Genomic DNA, 25420 nt, shown 5'->3' on the forward strand with positions numbered 1-25420 from the left:
TCTAACAGTGTGAGGTGATATCTCATTGTGGTTTTCCTTTGTATTTCTCTGATGGCTAGAGATAAGCATTTTTTTGTTTGTTTGTTTTTTGAGATGGAGTCTCTCTCTGTTGCCCAGGCTGGAGTGCAAGGGTGTGATCTCGGATTACTGCAACCTCCACCTCCCGGGTTCAAGCGATTCTCCTGCCTCAGCCTCCCCAGTAGCTGGGACTATAGGTGCATCCCACCATGCCCAGATAATTTTTATATTTTTAGTAGAGATGGGGTTTCACCATGTTGGCCAGCCTGGTCTTGAACTCCTGACCTCAGGTGATCTGCCTGCCTTGGCCTCCCAAAGTGCTGGGATTACAGGTATGAGCCACCATGCCCGGCCAACATTTTTAATATATCTGATGACCATTTGTATGTCTTCTTTTGGGAAATGTCTATTCAATTCCTTTGCTACTTTTTTGTCTTTAAATTAAAAAAAATTAATTTTTAATTTCTGTAGCTACATAGTAGGTGTATATATTTATGAGTTGCATGAGATGTTTTAATACAGGCCTACAATGTGAAATAATCACATCATGGAGAGTGGGGTATCCATCCCCTCAAGCACTTATTCTTTGTGTTACAAAAATCCAATTATACTCTTTTAGTTATTTCAAAAATTACAATTAAACTATTATTGACTATAGTCCCCCTGTTGTGCTATCAAGTGTTAGGTCTTATTTGTTCTTCTATTTTTTTTTGTACCCATTAGTCATCCTCACCTCCCACCAACACCTCCCACCCATACCTGCACTACCCTTATGGCTGAATAGTACTCCACAGTGTGTATATATCACATTTTCTTTATCCATTCATCTGTCGATGGACACTTAGGTTGCTTCCAAATCTTAGCTACTGTGAACAGAGCTGCAACAAACCTGGGAGTGCAGATATCCCTTTGATACCCTGATTTCCTTTTTTTGGGTATGTACCCAGCAGTGGGATTGCTAGATTATATGATAGCTCTATTTTTATTTTTTTGAGGAACTTCCAAACTCTTCTTCTTGGTGGTTGTACCAATTTACATTCCCACCAGCAGTATACGAGGCTTCCCTTTTCTCCCTATCCTCACCAGCATTTGCTATTTCCTGTCTCTTGGATAAAAGCCATTTTAACTGGGGTGACATGATATCTCATTGTAGTTTTGATTTGTAGTTCTCCGATAATCAGTGATGTTGAGCCCCTTTCATATGCCTGTCTGCCACTGTTTGTCTTCTTTTGAGAAATGTCTATTCAAATCTTTTGCCCATTTTTTGATTGGATTACTAGATTTTTTTTCTGTAGACTTGTTTGAGCTCCTTAGGTATTCTCGTTATTAATCCCTTGTTAGATGGGTAGTTTGCAAGTATTTTCTTCCATTTTGCAGTTTTCTCTTCACTTTGTTGTTTCCTTTGCTGTGCAGAGGCTTTTTGACTTGATATAATCCCATTTGTCCATTTTTGCTTTGATTGCCTGCTTGTACTTATGAAGTATTGCTCAAGAAAATTTTGCCCAGACCAAAGTCCTGGAGAGTTTCCTCAATATTATCTTGTGTCAGTTTTATAGTTTAATGTCTTAGATTTAATTCTTTTTTTTTTTTTTTTGAGACAGAGTCTCACTCTGTGTTACCCAGGTTGGAGAGCAGTGGCACCATCTTGGCTCATTGCAATATCTGCCTACTGGATTCAAGCCATTCTTTTCCCTCAACCTCCCGAGTAGCTGGAATTACAGGTGCACACCACCACGCGCAGCTAATTTTTGTATTTTTAGTAGAGACATGCTTTCAACATGTTGGCCAGGCTGGTCTCGAACTTTTGACCTCAAGTGATCTGCCCACCTTGGCCTCCCAAAGTGCTGGCTGGGATTACAGGCATGAGACCCCACCCAGCCAATTTAAATTCTTTTTAATCCATTTTCATTTGATTTTTGTGTATGGCGAGAGACAGGGGTCTAGTTTCATTCTTTTGTGTATGGATATCCAGGTTTCCCAGCACCATTTATTGAAGAGACCATCTTTTCCGCAGTGTATATTCTTGGCACCTTTGTCAAAAATGAGTTTACTGCGTGTGTATGAACTTATTTCTGGGTTCTCTATTCTGTTACATTGGTCTATGTGTCTGTTTTTATACCAGTACCATGCTGTTTTGGTTACTATAGCTCATAGTATAATTTGAAGTCAGGTAATGTGATTCCTCCAGTTTTGTTCTTTTTGCCTTTGCCCATTTTTAAATATAATTATTCATTTGCTTGTTGACTACTTTGAGTTCCTTGTATATTTTGGATATTAACCCCTTATCTGCTGTATGATTTGCAAATATCTTCTCCCAGTCTGTCGGCTGTGTCTTCACTCTATGAATTGTTTTCCTTGCTGTGCAGATGTTTTTTAGTTTAATGTAATCTTATTTGTCTATTTTTGCTTTTGTTTACTATGCTTTTGGAATTATGCAGAAATTTCTGTCCAAACCAATGTCATGGAGCTTTCCCCCTATGCTTTCTTCTAGTAGTTTTGTAGCTTTGGGTCTCACATTTAAGTCTTTAATTTATTTTGAGATGATTCCTGTATAAGGAGTGAGACGAGAGTCCATTTTCATTCTTCTGTTTTGAATATACAATTACACCATTTATTGAAGAGACTGTTCTTTTCCCATTGTGTGTTCTTGGCAATTTGGTAAGATCAATTGGCTGTTGATGTACAGGTTTATTTCTGGGCTCTTCATTCTATTTCATTGGTTGATGTGCCTGTTTTTATGTTAGTACTATGCAGTTTCGATTACTTTTGCTTTGTAATAGATTTTGAAATCTGGTAGTGTTTTGCCTCCAGCTTTGTTCTTTTTGGTCCAGATTGCTTTGGCTCTTCAGAGTTTCTTGTGGCTCCATACAAATTTTAGGACTAATTTTTCTATTCTGTGAAGAGTGACATTGGAATTTTGATAGAGGTTGCATTAAATCTGTGGATTATTTTGGGTAGCATGAACATTTTAACAATATGAATTCTTCCAATCCATGAACATGAGATATCTTTCTATTTATTTGTATCATCTTAATTTTTTCATCAATGTTTTACAGTTTTCAGCATACAGATTTTTTCAGTTCTTTGTTGAAATTTACTCCTAAGTATTTCATTTTATTTTTTGATGATTGTGAATTTTTTTTTTTTGAGATGGAGTCTCGCTGTGTCACCCAGGCTGAAGTGCAGTGGCGCGATCTTGGCTCACTGCAAGTTCTGCCTCCTGGGTTCTCCTGCCTCAGCCTCCTGAGTAGCTGGGACTACAGGCGCCTGCCAACACTCCTGGCTTTTTTTTTTTTTTTGTATTTTTAGTAGAGACGAGGTTTCGCCGTGTTAGCCAGGATGGTCTCAATCTCCTGACCTCGTGATCCACCCGCCTTGGCCTCCCAAAGTGCTGGGATTACAGGCGTTTGTTGTTAGTGTAGAGAAATGCTATTGATTTCTGCAAGTTGCTATTGTATCCTGCAACTCCACTGAATTTGCTTATCAGTCCTGCTTTTTGTATACTTGTTTAATAGTCCAGAATATGTTTTTTATCTTAGTAAGTGTTCTGTGTACACTAAAAAACTGCATTCAGCTCTCATTGTGTTAAGTGCTCTATAAACATCTTTTAGATCAGGTTGGTTGACTGTGAAAATCTTTCAAATACCTTACTGATTTTCTGTCTCTGTGTTCTATCAATTATTAAGAGTGGGGCATTAAAATCTCTGACTACAATGGCGGATTGTCTATCTCTCCTTGGAATTCTATCAGTTTTGGCATGATGTATTTTGAAATTTTGTTATTAGGTGTATTGGCATTTAGTTTTATCATTTCAGCTCTTAAAATCAAGTCTTTATTTTGAGTTGATTCTTGTATAAGGAGTGAGATAAGAGTCTATTTTCCCAATTTTCTTTCTTTTTTTTTTTTTTGAGACAGAGTTTTGCTTTTGTTGCCCAGGCTGGAGTGGAATGGCACGATCTCTGCTCACTGCAACCTCCACCTCCCGGGTTCAAGCAATTCTCCTGCCTCAGCCTCCTGAGCAGCTGGGATTACAGGCATGCGCCATCATGCCAGGCTAATTTTGTATTTTTAGTAGAGGCAGGGTTTCTCCATGTTGGTCAGGCTGGTCTCGAACTCCTGACCTCAGGTGATCCACTCGCCTCGGCGTCCCAAAGTGCTGGGATTATGGGAGTGAGCCACCGCGCCTGGCTAAGGGTCCATTTTCATTCTTCTGTTTGTGAATATACAATTATACAATTTATTGAAGAGACTGTTCTTTTCCCCATTGTGTGTTCTTGGCACTTTGTTTGAAAATATTAATTTTTTAATAATTAATCCTAAAATTTGTATGGAACCATAAGAGCCTCTGAAGAGCCAAAGCAATCTGGACGAAAAAGAACAAAGCTGGAGGCAAAACGCTACCAGATTATACTCTCTTCATGAACTGACCCCTTCATCATTATGTAATAAGCTTCTTTATTTCTGGTATTATTCACATTCTGAAATCCACTTTGTCTGATGGTAACACAGCCACTCTAGCTTCGTTTTGATCCCTAGTGCCACCCTTTCATAGCTACCCCCACTTCCCTCCTACCCTTCTCCCTAACCCTTGGCAGCCACTGATCTGTTCTTTATCACCATAATTTTATCATTTCAAAATGTTGTGACCGGGTGCATTGGCTCATGCCTGTAATACCAGCACTTTGGGAGGCTGAGGCATGAGAATCACTTGAACCCAGGAGGTGGAGGTTGCAGTGAGCCGAGATTGCACCACTGCACTCCAGCCTGGGCGAAAGAGCAAGACCCTGTCTCAAAACAAAACAAAACAAAACAAAACAAAACAAACAAAAACAAAAACAAAAAAACAAAAGAATGTTGTAAACTAACTGCCCATTCAACAAAAAATAAGCAAAATAAGGTGAAACAATGGTTTGTAAGACATTGATACCAGGCAACGAAGAACAGTGACCACTGGGAGATAATAAATTGATATGATTAATAAACCAGTCATACAGTATGTGACCTTTTCACAATTTTTTTTAGTCAGTATGATTCTACTGAGCATCATCCAAGCTGTCACATGTATCAGTAGTTTGTTTCTTTTTATTTCTGAGTACTATTTTGTGGTGTGTATACCCCATCGTTTGTTTAACTATTCATTCTTTGAAGAAAATTTGCATTGTTTCTGGTTTTTGGCTATTCCAAATAAAGCTACGATGAATATTTGTGTACAGGTTATTTTGTGAACATAAATTTTTATTTCCCTGGGATAAATGCCCAAGAGTGCAATCGCTGAGCCACATGGAAAGTGAATATATATTTAATTGAAAAATAAACTGCTGAATTATTTTTGAGAGTGACAATACTATTTAATATTTCCACCACACTGGTGTGGAAAAGATCCAGCTTCTCCACACATCAGCCAGCCTTCATCCCTGTGTTAAGCAATTTAGTTATGATGTGCCTTGGTGCAGTTTTATTCCTATTTCTTGTGCTTGTTTTTCATTCAGCTTCCTGGATTTGTAGTTTTATAGTTTTTGTCATTGTAGTTTTCATCAAATTTGCAAAGTTTTCTGCCACTATTTATTTAAATATTTAAATATATTTTTCTGTCCCTTCCACAGTCTCCTCTTTGTCAGTGATTCCAATAATGCATGTTACATTGCTTTAAATCGTCCCATTGATGCCAATTATTTTCTTTATTTCCTTTTTCTTTTTTTTTTTTGTTGAGATGAAGGTTCGCTCTGTTGCCCAGGCTGGAGTGCAGTGGTGCGATCTCAGCTCACTGCAACCTCTGCCTCCCAGGTTCAAGCAATTTTCCTGCCTCAGCCTCCCCAGTAGGTGGGAATACAGGTGCGTCCCACCATGCCTGGCTACTTTTCGTATTTTTAGTAGAGACGGGGTTTCACCCTGTTGGCCAGGCTGGTCTCGAACTCCTGACCTTGTGATCCACCTGCCTCGGCCTCCCAAAGTGCTGGGATTATAGGCATGAGCCACCGCGCCCAGCCTATTTCCTTTTTCTTAATTTCCTTTTCATGTTTCATTTTGGATCGTTCTTTTTGGTATGTCTCCAAGCTCAGCAGCATTTGCTTCTCTGTTGTATTTTTCATCTTGCACATTATAGTTTTCATCTCAGTGAGCTCTATTTCATTCTTTTTTATGTCTTCATGCCTCTTCTTAACTGACATGTAGAATACAGTTTTAATAGCTATTTTAATGTCATGTCTAACTTCTGAACTCTGGCTACCTCCTGGGACTCTCAGCTCTGTCTCCTAAATGAGCAGAGTCTGCTGGGCTCTGCCTCAGCTGCCTGTCTCTGAGCCAAGGCCTAGAACTCTGTCAAGGAAGTAAGCTTTGGCAACCGAGGACTCTATTAGTTTTCTGTCTCGCCATGGTCACTGTTCTTCGTTGCCTGATATCAACGTCTTGCAAACCATTGTTTCACGTTATCTTATTTATTTTTGTTTGGCTCACGTGAGTGGGCAAGTTCTGTGCCTGTTGGAAGTAGTATTCTGCTAACGTAGTTTTATTTACATGCACATACTTACCAGTTTCTTTGTTCACTAATTGTTTTCCTTACAATTCATCCTTTTCTTCTGGGTTCAATAGTTTATTTATTTGATGTTCCTGGGGTTGAAACTTCACTTTTCTTGCGTGTACTTATTCTCACGCATGCAGCATTTTCTCCTCCTCTATGTTTTGTAATTTTGGTTTGAACCACGTCTTTCTTCAAGCTTATTTTTGTGAATTATATTCATTTTCTATTGTTGCTTAACAGATTACCACAAACCTATCTTATTTTCTTGTATTTTCCATTGGTCAGGTGTCCAGTACAGCATGGCTGAGTTCTTTGTTTAAGGTCTCACATGGCTGAAATTATGGTGTCAGCTGAGGCTGCTATCTCATCTGAAGTCAGAGTCCTTGTCCAGGCTGTTGGCAGAATCCAGTCCTTGTAGCTGTAGTTCTGTCAGCCCCGTGATTTACTGTTGTTGACATGGACTTCTCTCAGCCCCTAGAAGTTGCCTGCCTTTCCCTGCCCTATTGCCCCCTCCACAACATGGGAGTTTCTCTTTCAAGGACAGCAGAAATGTCTCTGCTATTTAGAATCTCTGATTTTCTCTGCCTCTGAACCAGCTGTATTGTGCTCTTGTTATTAGATTAGGCCCACAGGAAAATCCTTCTTTTGACTGACTCAAAGTCAACTGATTAGACTTCTTAGTTACATTGACAAAACCCAATTTGCCATATAATGTCACATAATCATGGGGTGATATTCCATAATACTCACAGGTTCTGTTCTCACTCATAGGGAGGGACTCATACAAGGTGTGTACATCAGGGGATGTGAATCTTGAGGGCCATCTTTGAATTCTGCCTACCACATTTCACCTCTGGACATCAGTAATTTTTTTTTGAGACAGTCTCACTCTGTCACCCAGGCTGGAGTGCAGTAGCATAATCTTGGCTCACTGCAACCTCCGCCTCCCAGGTTGAAGCAATTATCTTGCCTCAGCCTCCTGAGTAGCTGGAATTACAGATGTGCGCTCCCATGTCTGGCTAATTTTTGTATTTTTAGTAGAGATGGAGTTTTGCCACATTGGCCAGGCTAGTCTTGAACTCCTGACCTCAAGTGAACCACCTGCCTTGGCCTCCCTAAGTGCTAGGATTACAGGCATGAGCCACTGTGCCTGGCCTGGACCCCAATAATTTATAGCCCTTCCAAACATTCCCTAGCATCTAATCCCATTCAGACATCATTCCAAGTTTAAAATCTCATCAGGTAAATCAGGCCCAGATTTGGATGAGGCTCCTGGGTATAACTTTTTGACACACATTTCCTCTCCATCCAAGAGAGAGGTGATCTCCCCAACACTCCTAGTATATGATGGTGGGACAGACATAGAGTGACAGTTATAGATGTTCCAGTTTAAAAAGGAGGAAAATGGAAGGTGAAACAGAAAGGAGTCACTGCTCCAAAGCAGTTTTGAAATCTAGCTGGATGACTTCCAGCCAGAGATCCTTGATTAGGTTTCCATGCCGGGGAATTATCCTTCCTTGCTCCTCAGTTATCTTGCTCACCCTCTGGGCTCTTGTTGGTTCTGTTCTCTGAGCTCTGAGTCATTCTTCCTTTTCATTAAAGGTAGGAGCATTTGCAGCTGAAGTTTCATCAACCCGCTTCCTGCTGCTGGAATCCTAAGGGTCTGACTGTCTTTTTAATTTTAGAGTCTCTCTGTTCCTTTTTGTCCAAGCTGGCAGTATTTCTTCCCAATTTTAGTCAAGAACCTTGTGGGGTTTGCATGAATTGCACTGGGATTCAGACCATTAAGCAAAAGCCATGCCCGCAGATCTCCTTTTAGTGGACGCTATTTTATTGCAATTGTACATATTTATGGGGTACAATCTGATGTTTTGATAAACATATATTGTATAATGATCAAATTAGGGTATTTAGCATATCTATCACCTCATGCATTTATCATTTCTCTGTAGTGAGAACATTCAAAATTCTTTCTTCTAGTTATTTTATAATACACAGTACTGTACTGTCAATCCTCATCACTCCACAGTGCAATAGAACTTATTCCTCCTATGTAATTGTAACTTTGTACCCATTGAATAAACTCTCCTCATCCTCCCTTCTACCCTCCTTATCCCCAGTCTCTGGTAACCAGTGTTGTACCTCTGCTTCTGTGATGACAACTTTTTTTTTTTTTTTAAGATTCCACATGAGTGAAATCATGTGGTATTTATTTGTGTTTCTGTGTTTGGCTTATATCACTTAAGATGATGTCCTCTGGGTTCATCCAGGTTGTTGCAAATGACAGGATTCCATCCTTTTGCATGGCTGATTAGTACTCCATTGTGTATGTATACTACATTTTCTTTATCCATTTGTTTGTTGACACTCAGGTTGATTCCATATCTTGGAAGACATGTCTAGGAAGCTGCAAATGCTGCTACCTTTAATGAAAAGACATGTCATGGCCAACAGGTCTAGGAAAAAATGCTCAACGTTCATCAGGGAAATGCAAATCAAAACCATAATGAGATACCACCTCATTCCAGTTAGAATGGCTGTTATCAGAAAGACATAAGAAAACAAGTCAAGGGATGTAGAGAAATGGGAACCCTTGTACACTATTGGTGGGAATGTAAATTGGTACAGCCACTGTGGAAAGCAGTATGGAGATTCCTCAAAAAATAAAAATAGAATTACCGTATGATCCAGCAATTCCACTCTTGGGAATATAAACCAAAGGAAATGAAATCAGTGTGTCAAAGAAATATCAGCACTTGTATGTTTACTGCAGCACAGATCTTTTTGAGATAATCCCTTTGCTATATTTGGCTCTTGCTGATGCAGCTGAGGGCCAGATGCTACAGGGCTGTGGCCCTCTGGTTTGGTTGAGAAGACCTGTGAGGCACATGTGCTATCTCTTGAAAGAGCCCTTTGTATGACTGAATTCTCTGACCCATTGATCCTTCTGAGGTTTTAGCAAAAGGTTGTACAGTCACACCCTTGCCTTCTTTTCTCTGCCATGCCTTTGAAAGCAATCTCCTAGTTTTATTGTCCATAGCTATATGATGGGCTGACAATTCTCCAAATCATCCAGTCCTGGTTGCTTTTAGTTTAATAGTGCTTTTCTCAAGTTATCTCCCTCCTCTCACATTTTACTACAGGCAGCAACAATAAACTCAGCCACAGCTTCAACACTTTGCTGGGAAATCTCCTTAGCAATTTATTCAAGTCCATCATGTTTAACTTCTGCTTTCTGCCTAACTGCAGGGCACAATTTTGCTAAGTTTCTGCCAATAAACAGTAAAGATTCCCCTTCTTTCAGTTTCCAATGACATGTCCCTCCTCTTCTTCTGAGGTTTCACCACTAGGATCCTCCAAGTACAGATTTCTACTAATAGTCTGTCCACTGCACTTCAGGCTTTTTTTGCCATGCTCCTCAGCATTCTTAGAAGAATGCCTCTGCCTGCTGTCAGCTTCCACTGGCACAGCCACATTTTTAGGTATTTGTTACAGTACACCCCACTTTAGGTAACAAAATGTGTATTGGTGCATAACAAATGACCACAAACATAGGGGCTGGAACAGTGTGTCCATCAGTGTGCTGCTCTGTAGGTGAGAGGGATGATGATGTAATGTGTGTGTGCTCTCTGCTCAGTCTCGCCTGGCTGAAATCAGGGTGCTGGCTGAGTTTGCGTCTGCAGGCTCTGGGGAAGAAAATGCTTTGAAACTCTCATTCAGGTTGCTCTTCAGTTCTGGTTGCAGGGCTGAGGTCCCTGCCTCTTCACTGCCTGCCAGCTGGAGGCCCCCCAGCATCTGCAGGCTGCCCACGTGGCTGGCCAATGGCTCTCTCCTCCTTCAACACCAAAAATGGATAATTTCTCGGCCATGGAGTCTCTTTCTTTTCAAATCCCTTCTTCCGGGAAGAACCTTATTCCTTAATAAGGGATCACCAGATTAGAGGATCTACCTAGGATAACCTTTTTCTGAACTCAGCTGAATAGGGACATTGGTTACATCTGAAAAGTCTCTTCAGCGCAGCATGCAGATGAGTGCCTAACTAGGAGAAGGTGTGAACACACACAGGGACCGGAATCCCGGGGGCATCTTAGAGTTCTGCCTGCCACAGGGATTCTGAAAAGCCTCGGTTGATGGTGTATTTGTCCAGAGAAATTAGCCCTTGTTTCTGTGGTTGTTTCCAGGAATATAATATTATGGGGACAGTTTAAGGTTAACTTCTTGGCTTAAATAGTATAAATTTCAAGTTCAAACCTGCATGAAAGCAGGGAAATGATTAGAAATTGTCAAGGAAATGTTTAGGCCAAGATAACAAAATTTCATGTTGTCATTTGATACGTGCAGGTAAATATTTTTCCAGTTATTGGTCTTTTGTTTTCTGAGGCAATGGCCCCTGGAGAGTCCTAACTTCACGCAGCAGTTCTCAACTCCTCTCTATCCCATCCTTTCAATCTGCCCCGTCCATTCCTGTTTGTAGAAACCCAATCTTCTGGGCTACGAGAGGGCCACCGTCCCTCACCCCTGCTGCTCCTGGTCCTGGGCACAGGGCATCATGTCACAGGCTGTCCATTCAATTTTCAGCGACTGCTTTTGTTTCTGAGGATTCCCTTACTTTTCATTTAAGTTCACATTGCCTACAAATATGTTTTATTACAAACTATCCGGTGCTGCTTTTTGATTGCAGTCGGAGGCAGATTCTTTCATCTGCCACACAGATGGGGGTGGGAGGCTTTGTTCTCTCTGCCTGTGGTTTGAGGCCTCCTCATTTCTCCCTGCCTGGAGGCAGCAGACCCTCAGCGCTCTGTCCTCAGGGCCTGCCCTAATCCATGGCTTGCCCTAATCCACTTCCAGGCACCTGACAAAGTCACCTTTGGAAAATGTAAATCGCATCACAAAGCCTCTCGGCTTCAAGGTGCTGAGCCACGCCTGCTTCTGTGCGGGATGTGGCCTGGCCTCTGACCAAGCAGGGCCCTGCCTGCACCGCGCACCCTCTGCCTCTACCTGCCTGAGCCCAACCCGGGGGCGCCCGAGTACGTTTGCCGGCGGTTTGCTCCTGGGGAGTGCTCCTCTGCTGGCTGTGGGCGGGGAATCCTCCTTTGATTCTCAGGCCCCGTCCTGGGGAGTGTCCCTGACCGCCATGGAGCTCAGCCCTGTTCCTCATCCCCCTACTTCACTGCTATGCGGGTGGCTTTCAGAGTGGAGGCTCCCTGCAGCCGGCCCCGCCTGCCCACGCTCCCGCCCCTCCCGCCCCTCCCGCCCCTCCCGCACCTCCCGCACTTACCATGACAGCACAGGCCAGGGTCCGGCCCAAGACACACTGCGCCCAGCGCTCAGCAGTGGAGGCTGAGCCCAGGGCTGCTGGCGACACCGGTGGGGTTCAGGAGGCCAGAGCAAACCCCAGGCTCCGAGGACCCGGGCCGTGCTTGAGGTGCAGGGCTTTTGTGACAGGCACAGCAGAAAAGTGGACAGCCACAAATCCAAGCCCACCAGATTAGAATACAGAGACATTTTCGAATTAAATCGTTTCTACAGGCCAAATCTTTTCCTTTTTCTGCTTTAAATATTATTATATATTTTTAAATAATGTTAACTCTATTTTTTCTTCCACTTTTATTTTAGGTTCAGGGGTACCTGTGTGTGTTCGTTAAATGGGTAAATTGCATGTCTCTGGGGGTTTGGTGTACAGATGATTTCCTCATGCAGGTGGTGAACATAGTACCTGATAGGTAGTTTTTTGATCCTCTTGCTTCTCCCAGGCCAGACCCTCGTGTAGGTCGCGGTGTCTTTTGTTCCCCTCCTGTGTTCTTGTGTGCTCATGTTTAGCACTCACTTATAAGTGACAACATGCAGTATTTGGTTTTCTGTTCCTGCATTAATCCATTTAGGATAATGGCTTCCAGCTGCATCCATGTTGCTGCAAAGGACATGATTTCATTCATTTTTTTTTTTTTTTTGAGATGGTGTCTCGCTCTTACTGATCAGGCTGGAGTGCAATGGTGTGATCTCGGCTCACTGCGACCTCTGCCTCCCGGGTTCAAGCTATTCTCCTGCCTCAGCCTTCCTAGTAGCTGGGATTATAGGCGCCCACCACCACGGCTGGCTAATTGTTGTATTTTTAGTAGAGACAGGGTTTTGCCATGTTGGCCAGACTGGTCTTGAACCTCTTCCCTCAGGGGATCCGCCCACCTCAGCCTCCCGAAGTGCTGGGATTACAGGTATGAGCCACCTCACCCGGCCAATTTCATTCTTTTTGTATTTTTAATTGGCACATGATAATTGTACGTATTTATAGGGTACAGTGTGATATTTCAATACATCTGTACAATGTGTAATGATCAAATCAGGGTAGTTAACATATCCATCACTAAAAACATGTATCACTTCTTTCTGTTGGGAATATTAAAAGTCCACTCTTCCAGCTACTTGAAAATATATGACAAATTGTTAATTATCATCCCCTATGGCACTATAGGACATGAGAACTTCCTCCTCCTAGCTGGCTGTCCTGCTGTATTTGTTAAACAGCCTGTGGTCCTCCCTGTGTCCTCATCCTTCTAACATTGAGCCCAAATATTGTCACGGTGTGGGGAGAAAAGCTTGGGATGACCCACCGCAGGGGCGAGCGGCGGTGGCCAGCTGAGGTCGGCCCTGAAGGCGCTCCTAACACAGCCTGCAAGCTGCCCACAGGGACGGACAGACGTGTGTGCCTGCCTCACGCTGGTGTTGCAGGTCATTTCATCCTCATGTGTCCAAAGAACTACTTGAAGTAACACTGATGGATGGCAGCCCTGTGGCCTGGGTTCCTCCAATACCTGTGAGGCGGTATCTTTAACACCACCCCAACAGTCAGGGCCTTTCAGGTGCCAGGCTGTCCTGGGTCTTTTACATGGGCCTTTTCATGGACCAGAGTGGGGCTTCTCAAACCGCAGTCTGGAGCCCTTTCCACCAGCACAGCAGGCCCAGGAATGAAGGATGCTGGCGGACACATTGCTCAGGACCCTGACTGCAGCCTGCAGCACCCCTCTTGTTTCCTCCTCCCTCTGGCCACTTTTTTGAAACATAAAATTTTCTGTTAATTTTTACGTACTTAAATCATACCATGTTTTTATAACTTTGACGCTGTGCTAGAAAAACTCACCCTGCCACAGATTAAGTCAAATATTCACCTATGTAATCTCTTCCCATGCTCATGTTTTCATTTTTTATACATAAACCTTAATTCCATCTAGAATTCATTTGGGTACATGCCGTGATGGGTGATGGGTGATGGGTACATCACCGTGTGATGTATGGCTTTGTCTTTATTCATTCCAGTGGTTAGCCAATTTTCCCAATACCATCATTTATGGGACAATCTATAAACTAAGTATCTTTATAATAAGCTAAGTATATGTCTGTACATGTACATAACAAATAAGTTTATATGTTTATATAATGCACACACGTTTATGGACTTTTAGTCATCTTAACAGTTTTTCAGTCTATCCATCTATTTCTGTTGCAGTAACACCATTTTATTGATTGTAGCTTTATAAAGCATTTCAGTATCTAAGAAGATATAGCTCCCTCATAAAATATTTTCCCAACATTGTCTTATTTTCTTTTGTCAGTTTCTCCAGATGAGCTCATATTTTCAAATACAAAAAACATCCCAGCAATATTTAGTTTGAAATTGTGATAGATTTAGGTATTAAATTCAGTGTCTCCTCAATATCTATTCTGCTCACTGAGAAACATGACTGTTGAGGAACATCAGTTTACTCAAATCTCTTTTTATGTCACCTGGTCAAGTTTGCGGTTTTCTTCATATAAATCCTGTATAATTCTCTATCTTGTTTAAGCCACTGTTTGGGAGTTTTCTGCTACCCTCAGAAAACCTAACCTACCTTGCCTTATAACAAACATGTTATTGAATGTGGCTATTTCTAATAACTTATTCAATTGATTATCTTGGCTTGCTCAGTAGGCAATCATATTATGTATAAATTATTATAACAATTAGCAGGGCCACCTCTGTGCTCTGGCTAGTGGAGAGTTTATCTGGTATCCATTGGGTTGTTGACCAATACTGTGACTTGGCTTTTGTGGGAATTGAAGTTCCAATAAGGAGAAGGCAAATCAGGCTGTTAGAATGACTCCCTTTTGAGACAGAAGCCAGTAACTTGATGTTCTATTTGACTACTTTTTGCATATTGTTCACATTGGCTTATGACTATTTTGAGAACAAAAGCCATGTCCTGTGTCCCTGAAAATGTTAGACAACACATATTTGATAAAGGGAGGAAATGAAGAAGAAAGAAAAACAGGAGAGAGAGAGAGTGAGAGTTCTGCATAGTGTTCATACACAGGGCCCCTTAGCTTCAGTTGTAGAAATCATAGAAAATTCTGTTTTTCAGAAGAGTACTATTATTTTTATTTTTTATTTTCTTGAGACGGAGTCTTGCTCTGTCAACCAGGCTGGAGTGCGGTGGTGCGATTTTGGCTCACTGCAACCTCCATCTCCCAGGTTCAAGCTATTCTCCTGCCTCAGCCTCCTAAGTAGCTGGGACTACAGGCACCTGCCACCATGCCCGGCTAATTTTTTGTATTTTTAGAAGATACAGGGTTTCACCGTGTTAGCCAGGATGGTCTTGATCTCCTGACCTCATGATCTGCCCACCTCGGCCTCCCAAAGTGCTGAGATCACAGGCGTGAGCCACCATGCCTGGCCAAAGAGTGGTATTAATTTAAGAAAATAGATGTTTTCCTGGCATAAACTTGTTTATATAAGTGGATTTTTAAAATCAATGTCTAATCTTAGCATCCTCAAGACCCTTCTTTTAAAGAATGCCCTTGGCCACACTCTGTGTCCAAAATGTCTCAAGAGTGCAATTCTGCAGGTATGAGCTGAGGGTAGTATAAAAAAAAAAAGTGCAATTCTGGATTCTCAGAGTTCGTTTTCAACAGGGAACTGTTGTATATATATATATTCTCAAACACAACTGTGAGAGTTTAAATTGATAATAACCTTTTCTTTAAAACTTGACGTATGTTTCAAAAACTTTATACTAGTGGACTCAAGAGTATAAACTTTGGGTTTGGGTCTCTACCCTAAAGAAATAAAGATTACGGGCATGGATTTTCACTGCAGCATTATCTATAATAGCAAAAAACTGTGAAAGATGGAATCACTCAACTATAGAGAAATGGTCGTGTTAGTTATGCCACCTCTCTATCAGGATTAATTATGCAGCCATCTTGATCAAGTTTTTCGTGAATAGTTAATGACACGCAAAGTGACCATGCTAAAATGGAAATTAAAAGATGTAGACATACACAGGGCAAGGGCACAGGGCAGGAGGCTAGACGCTGGCTCCGATGGGCGTATACTCACTTGATCATGCCTACTGGTGACACTGCTGTGCCTGACTGTGGCTGACATCGTCAGCCTGGCTTCCTGCTCCTCTCACCACTCCTGCTGCCGCAGGATTTGGCTCATGTCGAAACCATTTCCCAGCACCCTCTGGAGGTGCTGCGGAGGGACAGTCAGGTGTCCTTGGCTACTCACCTGGGGAGGCAAAACAGCTAGCCATGAAGACATCGTGCAGGGCCTGGGTCTTTCTTTCATTGACATCAGCCACAGAAGTGAGGAATTCCCTTTTCACCTCCCAAGGGGAAGCCAGGCCACTTTGGTCTTCTTGGAGAAGGAGGGTGATTGTCCAATGCTGAGAGGTGAGAGCAACTATTGCAAGCACGAGGTGGGGCCCCCTCAGCGTGGTTCCTCAGGTCTGAGAGGGGTTCCCTCTGCTTTCCTCCCTCCTGCTCCCCTTTCCTCTTCCCTCTACCCGTTTTTCCTTCTCACACATCTCTCCTGCTTCCCTACAATCCCTAACATTTACTTCAGGCTCCCGAAGAGCCATGCCACTTTACACCCTCAACCTCATTTAATTCTCAGGAAACCCCATGAGGCCATGCAATTCTTGCCCCATGTACCAAGTGAGCCAATTCGGGTGCCGAGAGACTGCCTCTTGCCCAGAGATCCTAGCATGAGGGCTCTGTACTGGTCAGGGTCTCCAGAGAAACAGCTCCAATAGAATGTGCAGATATACAGAGATTTGTTTTCACCCATTTATGCCTGAGGTTGCGATTTTTTGAATTTTTGCAATCAGGCCTTGGCAATGACCTTGAGCAGTAGGATAGAAATGACTCCCACATGCTTAACGTTCCAATAATGGAACACTATGGCATAAATGAATGAGGAGTTGGCTCATGCAATTATGGAGGCTGGCAGGTCCAAAGCTGCAGGGTGGACCAGCAGGCTGGAGAGCTAGGAAGAGCCAATGGTGCGACTCGAGGCCGGTGGCAGCTGCTGCAGAGCCCCCTCTTGTTAGAGGGAGGTCAGTCTGTTCCGTTCAGGCCTTAGAGCATGGGACAAGGCCCACCCATGCTAGGGAGGCCAATCTGCTTTCCTCAGATTCTGCTGATTTAAATATTAATCTCCTTCCAAACACTCCTAACAACACCTAGAATAATGTTTGGTCACGTATGTGAGCACCATGGTTCAGCCAAGTCACACATAAAACTAGCCATCTGAGTCTCTCCATCTGAAACTCCCTGCTAATGTTCTGAGTCATGTGGGGAAACACTATGAAGAAGGAAAAGAGAAAAAGTTCACAGAGTCATTAAATTAACATGGTGCAGTGCAATCTGTGCACTCTGGCCATGACCCTGGAAGGACTCGTGAGGTCGCTTGGTGTGTCTTTTGCCTGCCACCCTGGGGCTGGTCCCTGCCCCAGTGTCCCCTGACACAGCACAGGTGTGCAGTGAGCACCTGGGGTGAGGCCATTTTCCTCCCTGCACAGGCTTGGCTGTGCTCAGAGGGAGCAAGCTGGGTTTGGGCAGTTCCCTCAGGCCTCTCCGGCCTCTGTGGGAGGGTCTGAGCTCAAGTTTTAGGTTTGTGGCCTCTACTATCCAGAGCCTGCATAACTTCTGCAAGGTGGCAGGGAATGGGGATAGCTTGGCTTCCTCAGGGTCCTCTCCTGGACCTGCCATTGGGCTCCCCAGCACTCTGGGAATTGAGCAATCCAGTGTCCTCATGCCATGATTCAGCCTGGGAAGCCCCAGAGGAGATAAGAGTCGCTGCATTCCTTATTTCATTCAAAAATGATGTCACACCTACCCAGCCAGACCTGTGCTTAGCCCTGGGGACACAGAGGGCCTTGTTCCTGCCTCTAGGGAGCTCCCTGCACAGAGGGGACAGAAAAGGGTATATGTAATGTGCCAAGGTAGATGGAAGCACAGGGAGGGTGGTGCACAGGGAGGGCTGCCTGGAGGAGGTTTCAGCTAACTAAGCACTGAAAGCAGCCAGGCCGAGCTGAGCATGAGGGGAAGGGGTGGGCCCAAGTGAGAAGGTGAGAGGCCCGGTGCAGGTGAAGACAAGGCTGGGGAGCGCCCAGCAGCTCACAGCACAGGAGTTGGGGATGAGGTGGATAGAGGCCACCCAACAGGCCTTTCCTCAGGGAGACCTTGAGGGGAGCCCAATGTTCAGACATGCCCCTGCAGGGTGCTCGGCTCTTAGAAAGGGGATGTGGCACAGCTCAGCACTGGCATCAGGCACTGTGGCACACTGCCCACTGGACAGTTCTCACCAGCACAGTGCCTGACATGTCAAGGTTGAATAAGTATCCTGAGCAGTAGGTTGTGTCTGGGCACTCTGCAAGCCATCGGAGACACCTTGATGGGTGAAAAGGTGTCTGTGAGGTGGGAAATTAAAGAAATAAAGAAAAATAAAATTAAAAAGAGAAAGAAATAAGCTTTCCTGTATTAGGCTGACTTATCCCAGAGGCAGCAATGGTCACAGCCCAGACCCAGGGAAAGTCTTGATAATACTGTCTAAGAAGCCAGGACACAAAGGAATGTGCTCTGGAGACTCTCCCAGGACTCCCTCAATATAGGGAGAAGAAAAACAAATTTTCCTTTGTTTTATGTTATGAGTTTATAGATTCTTATTCTCTGCAACTAGTAACTTCAAGTATTCTGTTGTATCTAAGAAGTACAACGAAGGTCATGAGAAGCCTGAGCAGGCCTGAACTACAGCTGTCTGGCCACCATAGTGAAGGTTATGAGATAAACCAGTGTAAGGCTGTTTAGAGCAAAACCTAGATAACAGACATCTGGGTTGCTTGGCAATGGTCATGTGTAATCCTGAGTTATGAACCTGTCACAATTTGATTAATTGTTCTGCCTCTGTATCCTTGCTTTCATGCCACTGTAACTGTAAGCCTGCTTCAAGCTAACCCACCCCCTTTTTGAAGTGTGTATAAAACTGCTGTCTTTGTTCTGGGACCAGTCTTTGGATGTTAAGTCCACTGGGTCTGAGTGTACTGAATAAAGATATTCTCTTGTATACACCCAAAGGTCTCTCTCTCTGGTCCTCCTGATTCCACAGCACCGCATGTGCTTATGGTTTGCTTCTCGTGAATACAGTAGCTGTAGTTATTACAAAACTCCTTGACTTGCCATAGGCCTCCCCAGTGGGCAGAAGTGGGTGGAATTAGTGTGGCACACCCAGGTTGACACTCATGGCGGTGGTGGGTGGTCACCCTTGGCAAGGAGGGGAGTGCCCTGGACAGGCAGTGCAGGTGTGTTCATCACCTCAACCTGCACGGAGCACACACGGGGGGGAGAGGGACTGCAGCTCTGCCCCCTCGGGCTGCCCGGCCCCACATTCACCATGGTGACCCACGGTTCTTGCCCTTGGGAGCTCACAGGTGAGGCAGTGGACTCAGGTGCCCACGTGTCTTGGTGTGAGAGGCTGTGACTGAGGTGACCAGAGTGTGGCCAGGGCAGGATTCCCCAGAGAGGCAGCTCCTCCCTTAGCTTTGAAGAGTGCTCACTGGTCAGCGAAAAAAACCTTCAGTTTTGTGAAAGATTCAAGTAACTCTCAAACAGCATGATTCTATGTGTTTCAGTGAGTGAAGGAGACAGCTTTCATGATGACAGTTTGCAAAGTGACATGGCTCAGAAACAGCAGGCCTCACCAGACTAGCCATTCTCATTTTTATTATTTTTTATTCTCATCCTCAGCAGTTGTTATTGTGAAATGTCCCCATTATATACAAGAGTGTAAAATTTGTGCCATTTCAAGAATAATAACACAGGCCCTAGAGTACCCACCCCAGGTTAAGAGACAAGACTTTACTAACACTTGCCATTCCTCCCTCTTTGGCAGCGGTGCCTATGGTCTAGAATTTTGTGTTAATAATAGCCTGGTTAGGTGTGCTGGCTCACTCCTGTAATCCCAGCATTTTCAGAGGCTGAGGTAGGATTGCTTGAGCCCTGGAGTTCAAGACCAGCCTGGGCAATATAGTGCGACCCCATCTCTACAAAGAAAGAGAAATAGCCTTATTTTTCCCAGCATGTGCATCCCTGTCATCTGCTGCTCACTTTCCCCCTTGTTTGGACGGTGTGGGGCTGAGACCACCTTCCCTCATCCTGTAGCTCACTGCTTTGCTCCTGGTTGCGTGCTGCAGATCCATCTTGGATGACGGATGTGGCTGTAGGAGTCTGCTTCGTTTTACCTTGGGTTGTGTTTGATGGTGGGCATTTGCCATGACTGATTTTTCTGTTCTGGTCCTGAGGAGCATGTGGGCCGTTGCCACGTGTTTGCAATTATGACACAGCTGCTGTGAATGTTCCAGTACCTGCTAGTGTGCATGTGCAAGGAATTCTGGAGGGCAGTAGTTCTCAAAGCTGGTCTGGGAACACCTGGGATCCCAGACACATTCAGGGGGGCTGTGAGGTCAAAACTATTTTCATGATAATACTAACACATTATTTACCTTTTTTACCGTCATTTTTTCACAGATGTGTGTTTGGAAGGTCTGCTCAACTCAGGGATCCAATGTTTTCCAAATGGCCCATGCATAATGTTACAAAATCACGCATGGTCAAAAGAGCCATTCAAAGTGAGACAAACCAATGAATTTTAACGTATCCGAGTATGACAATTCTACTGGTATGGTTTCAGCTTCCACAATTGCAACCAACCTTTAAGGAAGTACCACTTGTCAAATTTTGGTGTAAAACCTAAACAGAATATCCAGTTAGCTGAAAGGCTACTGGAAGACTCCTTTCTTTTTGAACTGTGTATATGCACAAAGCGGAATATTCTTCTCATACTCTGACCAAGCCAACAAAACACACAGACTGAATGCAGAGAACAGTGTTCAAGCCCATGCCTCACACATTGCAGTCTGCATGGCTTCCTGGCTGTTTGGGGATGGCTTTTTTATTTTTTTTGGGACAGAATTTTGCTCTTTTGCCCAGGCTGGAGTGAAGTGGCGCGATCTTGGCTCACTGCGACCTCCGTCCCCCAGGTTCAAGTGATTCTCCTGCCTCAGGCTCCCAAGTAGCTGAAATTATAGGTGCATACCACCACGCCCGGCTAATTTTGTATTTTTAGTAGAGATGAGGTTTCGCCATGTTGACCAGGCTGGTCTCAAACTCCTGACCTCAGTTGATCCACCCACCTCGGCCTCCCAAAGTGCTAGGATTACAGGCATGAGGCACCATGCTTGGCTGGGGATGTTTCGTAAATTTGACTTTCATCAATGTCACTAGACAGTTTCACCTGGAAGCCTTGGCACATTAATGCCAGAATTCCTGGGTTGTGGCAGGGTTTTGAAGGCTGCTGTACAGTTGGGCCTCCAAATCTGTGAGTTCTGCATCCATAAAATTCAATTAACTGTGGGATTGAAAATATTTGGAAAATAATTTGCATCTGTGATGAACATGTGCAGAGTTTTTTATCATTATTCTCTAAACAATACAGTAAAACAATTATTTCCATAGCATTTACATTGTTTCAGGTATTACAAGTAATCTAGAGATGATTTGAGGCATACGGGAGGAGGTGTGTAGGTTATATACAAACACTATGCCATTGTATTCCAGGGACTTGAGCATCTGCAGATTTTGCTATCCGTGGGTCCTGGGATCAATCCCTTGTGGACACTAGGAGACAACTGTATTAACATTTTAAGAATCTGAACCTTGCTCCCCTCATAAAATTTCTGGTAACCACAAGTGCCTCTGGCACCTTAACTTGTTTCCATTACCTTCGTCTGTTCCAGCTATGACTTTAATGGCAGGTGGTGGGTAGACTTCATCACAGTGGGAAAAGGGTGGTGACAAATGGATTCTGCATAATCTTCTTAATGTGACAACCTTCCATTTCAAACAGGCAGGCACTGAGACATCAAAGCAGCCAAGTGCCGCCCTGACATTGAGCTGGCCGCTGTACCGTGAGGCTGCTGCTGTTGGCTCTGCGTGATCAGGAGAGTGGAGATCAAAGGTGCCCATTATGCGGTGAGTGCCGTGCCTGTGCCTGCCTGTGTCGGGCCTGGGAGACTGTGCTGATGGGGCACTTTGGGGCAGCCCCTGGCAGGCTGGCTCGGGCTCTGGTGGTTCCCAGGGTGGAAGGTGCCCAGTGCCAGGTGACAGAGGGTCACCTGGAGATGGCTTCCTCTGGCCGCTCCCAGGGCCTGAGGGCTCACAGGTGGTTTGCTGAGTGAACTATTGGAGTGATGGTGGCGCTGGGCTTGGGTTGGAGGTGCTCATGTTTATGTTCTCTCTAAGGGTCTCTCCACAGAGACTTCGTGGCTCAGCTCTGCTGCCTCCCCAGCTCCTCTGCCCTTTCCTGGAGCTCCAGAGCCTCCTTCTGGCAGCCCTGGGCCTGCCCCCTGCTGCTGGGTGTTCACATGGGACCCTTTCTGTGGGCAGCACCCTTCCAGTCCTGCTGTGCCCTCCTCTCTAAAAGGGCCTTTCCACTGGGCACAAGGCCAGATAACAGGTCGTCCTGATGCTGCCACACTATTGGCATGCTCCTCAGATGCGTGCTGTATTTCCCACACCGGCCTGCCACAGCGAGGGCTGGGCTGCCTTGCTCTCTAGAGCACTCCAGAGCCTGGAGGCTGCTGGGAGCAGACAGCATGTCCAATAAATGTGTGGTGCACCAATGGATGAATGCACTGGCTTGGTAAATCTAGATCACTGAGCTTCAATAATGCCTAACTCACATGGTTAAATAAGACAACATAAGGCAGCGAATCCTAGTGGTTTTATATCACTGACCTCTTTGAAAAATCTGATAAATGTGGTCAACCATCTCCTCAGAAAAATGCATATATGCAAAGCAGCAATTTTGTATATGTGAAACAGTCCCTGTAACATTTATAAAATTAATCAAGAAAAAAGGGAGGGGCAGAAACAAAATTAAACACAGTTTGCTCCATGCTCAGCATTGATCACTGGGTCAGCCTCTTCTCTGACCTGCTTCCTCATAGCTGTTTGGTGTCTGTTGCCTCAGAATTGCATGGATCCTGTTACAAGATTAGAGCTCCCCTTAACCGCTCTAGAGATAACCACTTTAACATTATGAAATGTTAGGTTTTCCCTCTGAGATATCCTTGCAGGTCCTATATATCATTGAAACTACTGATGCCAGCTGGTCTGAAGGATGCTACTGATGCCAGCGGGTCTGAAGGATGCTACTGATGCCAGCTGGTCTGTAGGACCCCACTGGTGCCACCTGGTCTGAAAGACCCTATGAAAAGCTGACTGAAAGACCCTATAAAAAGCTGACTCACCAAAGAGTGTAGTTTCCACATCTTGATGACTTCATCCCTCTTACCTTGACCAATCAACAGTTCCACTTTTCCAGCCCCTTGCCCTCCATATTCCCCTTAAAAACCCTAGTCCAGAACTCCTTGGGGAGATGGATTTAAGGGACTCTTCCCATCTCCTTGTTTGGTGCCCTGCAATCATTACACTCTTTCTCTGCTGCATCCCTGCTGTCTCAGTGTATTGTTCTGTTACTGTGGGGCAGGCATATTAACCTGGTGGTCCTATAACACACACTCACTGGAAGTTATCCTAATGCACACCCCATACGTTCTCTGCATAGTTTATACTTTTCCTCTATGTGCTTTTGAACTTCTTGCACATATCTTTGTTAAGATAATTGTAGCTGATAGGCAGAAAACCCTGCATCTCTATGGCTTATCACAGTCCACATTTTTTTTCTGCTTCACCAAAGGTCTGATCAGTGGCAGGGTGGGCTTGAAGGTGGCCTGCTCCACAGAGTCATTCAGGGATCCACCATCAGGATGTGGATCCAATGTCCTGAGGCTGTGGGGGGCAGTGACGCCCTGAGTCTGGCCCACCAAACCATCCTTCCCTCCTATGCCTCTGAGACTGTGATGGGAGGCGCTGCTGCAAAGGTCTCTGAAATGCCTTTGAGGCCTTTTCCCCATTGTCTTGGCTATCAGCATTTGCCTTCCTTTTAGTCATGCAAATTTTTGCAACCTGCTTAAAGTCCTCCCCTGAAAATGGGCTTTTCTTTTCTTCCACTTGACCAGGCTACAAATTTTCCAAACTTGTATGCTCTTCTTTTTAAAAATAAGTTGGGTCATTTCTTTGCTCATGCATATGAGCATAGATTGTTAGAAGCAGCCAGGTAACTCTTGAATGCTTTGCTGCTTAGAAATCTCTTCCACCAGATACCCTAAATCATCTCTCTCAAGTTCAATCCATAGATCCCTAGATTAGAGGCACAATGCAACCAGGCTTTTCACTAAAGTGTAACAAAAGTGACCTTTACACCAGTTCCCAATAAGTTCCTCATTTCCATCTGAGACCTCCTCAGCCTGGACTTCATTGTCCACATCACTACCAGCATTTTGGTCACAACAATTTAAGCAGTCTCAAGGAAGTTTTGAGGACTAAGCTCTGATTTTTTATCTTACCCAAATTCCTACCTAAGGGGTCTAGGGAGTCATGCCCTACAAACCATATATTCTCTTCAGATGGGTGACCATGTAAATTGTGTCTTGCTTTTCAATCTGACTCTGGCATAACATTATGAGACAATGAAAAAATATTTAACCCCAAAATATATTTCCTTGCCATACCTTAAAATTGCCCTGCAAAGTCTCTTCTGGGAAAAATCCACATTCTGTAGAGAATCCCCTTCCCACTTTGTTTTCCTTCCTTCCTTCCCAGATCCAGGAGATAATCAACTAAGAGCTAGGAAACCTTTTAGTTCAATAAAAAACAATTCACAACCTGCTCTCTCTAAAGTCTGCTATCTAACAGCTTCCTCTGCACAATAAAACTTGGTCTCCACAATCCTTTATCTTTAACCTGAACATTCTTTTCTATCCATCCCAGGTCTTCAGACAACCTCAGCCAATTGTCAACCAGAAAATATTTCAATTTACCTATAGCCTGGAAGCCCCCTCTTTGAGTTGTCCTGCCTTTCTAAACCAAACCAATGTATTTCTTAAATGTATTGGATTGATGTGTCATGCCTTCCTAAAATACATAAAACCAAGCTGTACCCCCACCACCGTGGGCACAAGTTCTCAGGACCTCCTGAGGGCTGTCACGGGCCATGGTCACTCATATTTGGCTCAGAAATCTCTTCAAATATTTTACAGAGTTTGACTCTTTTCGTCAACAGTTTGAAACTTTCCCTCATCTTCCTATCTTCTTCAGAGCCCTCCAAACTCTTCCAACCTCTGCCTGTTACCCAGTTCCAAAGCCACTTTTGCATTTTAAGGAATCTTTATAGCAGTGTCCCTCTCCTTGGTACCAGTTTTCTGTATTAGTCCATTCTTGCACTGCTGTAAAGAAATACCTGGCACTGGATAATTTATAAAGGAAAGAGGTTAAATTGGCTCATGGTTCTGCAGGCTGTACAGGAAGTGTGGCAGCATCAGCTTCTGGGGAGGCCTCAGGAAACTTACAATCATGGTGGACGGTGAATGGGAGAGCTGCTACTTCATGTGGCCAAAGCAGGAGGAAGACAGAAAGAGAGGGGAGGTGCCACACATTTTCAAATAACCA

At 44.1% G+C, this 25420-nt stretch overlaps 1 long non-coding RNA gene across 1 annotated transcript in view; it reads left to right on the forward strand.

Annotated features, from left to right (window-relative positions):
• Positions 1-21950, forward strand: part of LOC129031733 (uncharacterized) — a 61442-nt gene extending 39492 nt beyond the window's left edge. Inside the window, exon 4 of the long non-coding RNA XR_008501105.2 lies at positions 21756-21950. This is a non-coding gene — a long non-coding RNA (uncharacterized LOC129031733). The remainder of the gene's footprint in view (positions 1-21755) is intronic.
• Positions 21951-25420: the final 3470 nt, after the last annotated feature.

Source organism: Pongo pygmaeus, chromosome 11 (assembly GCF_028885625.2).
Source record: "Pongo pygmaeus isolate AG05252 chromosome 11, NHGRI_mPonPyg2-v2.0_pri, whole genome shotgun sequence".
In the NCBI taxonomy this organism is placed as follows: domain Eukaryota; kingdom Metazoa; phylum Chordata; class Mammalia; order Primates; family Hominidae; genus Pongo; species Pongo pygmaeus.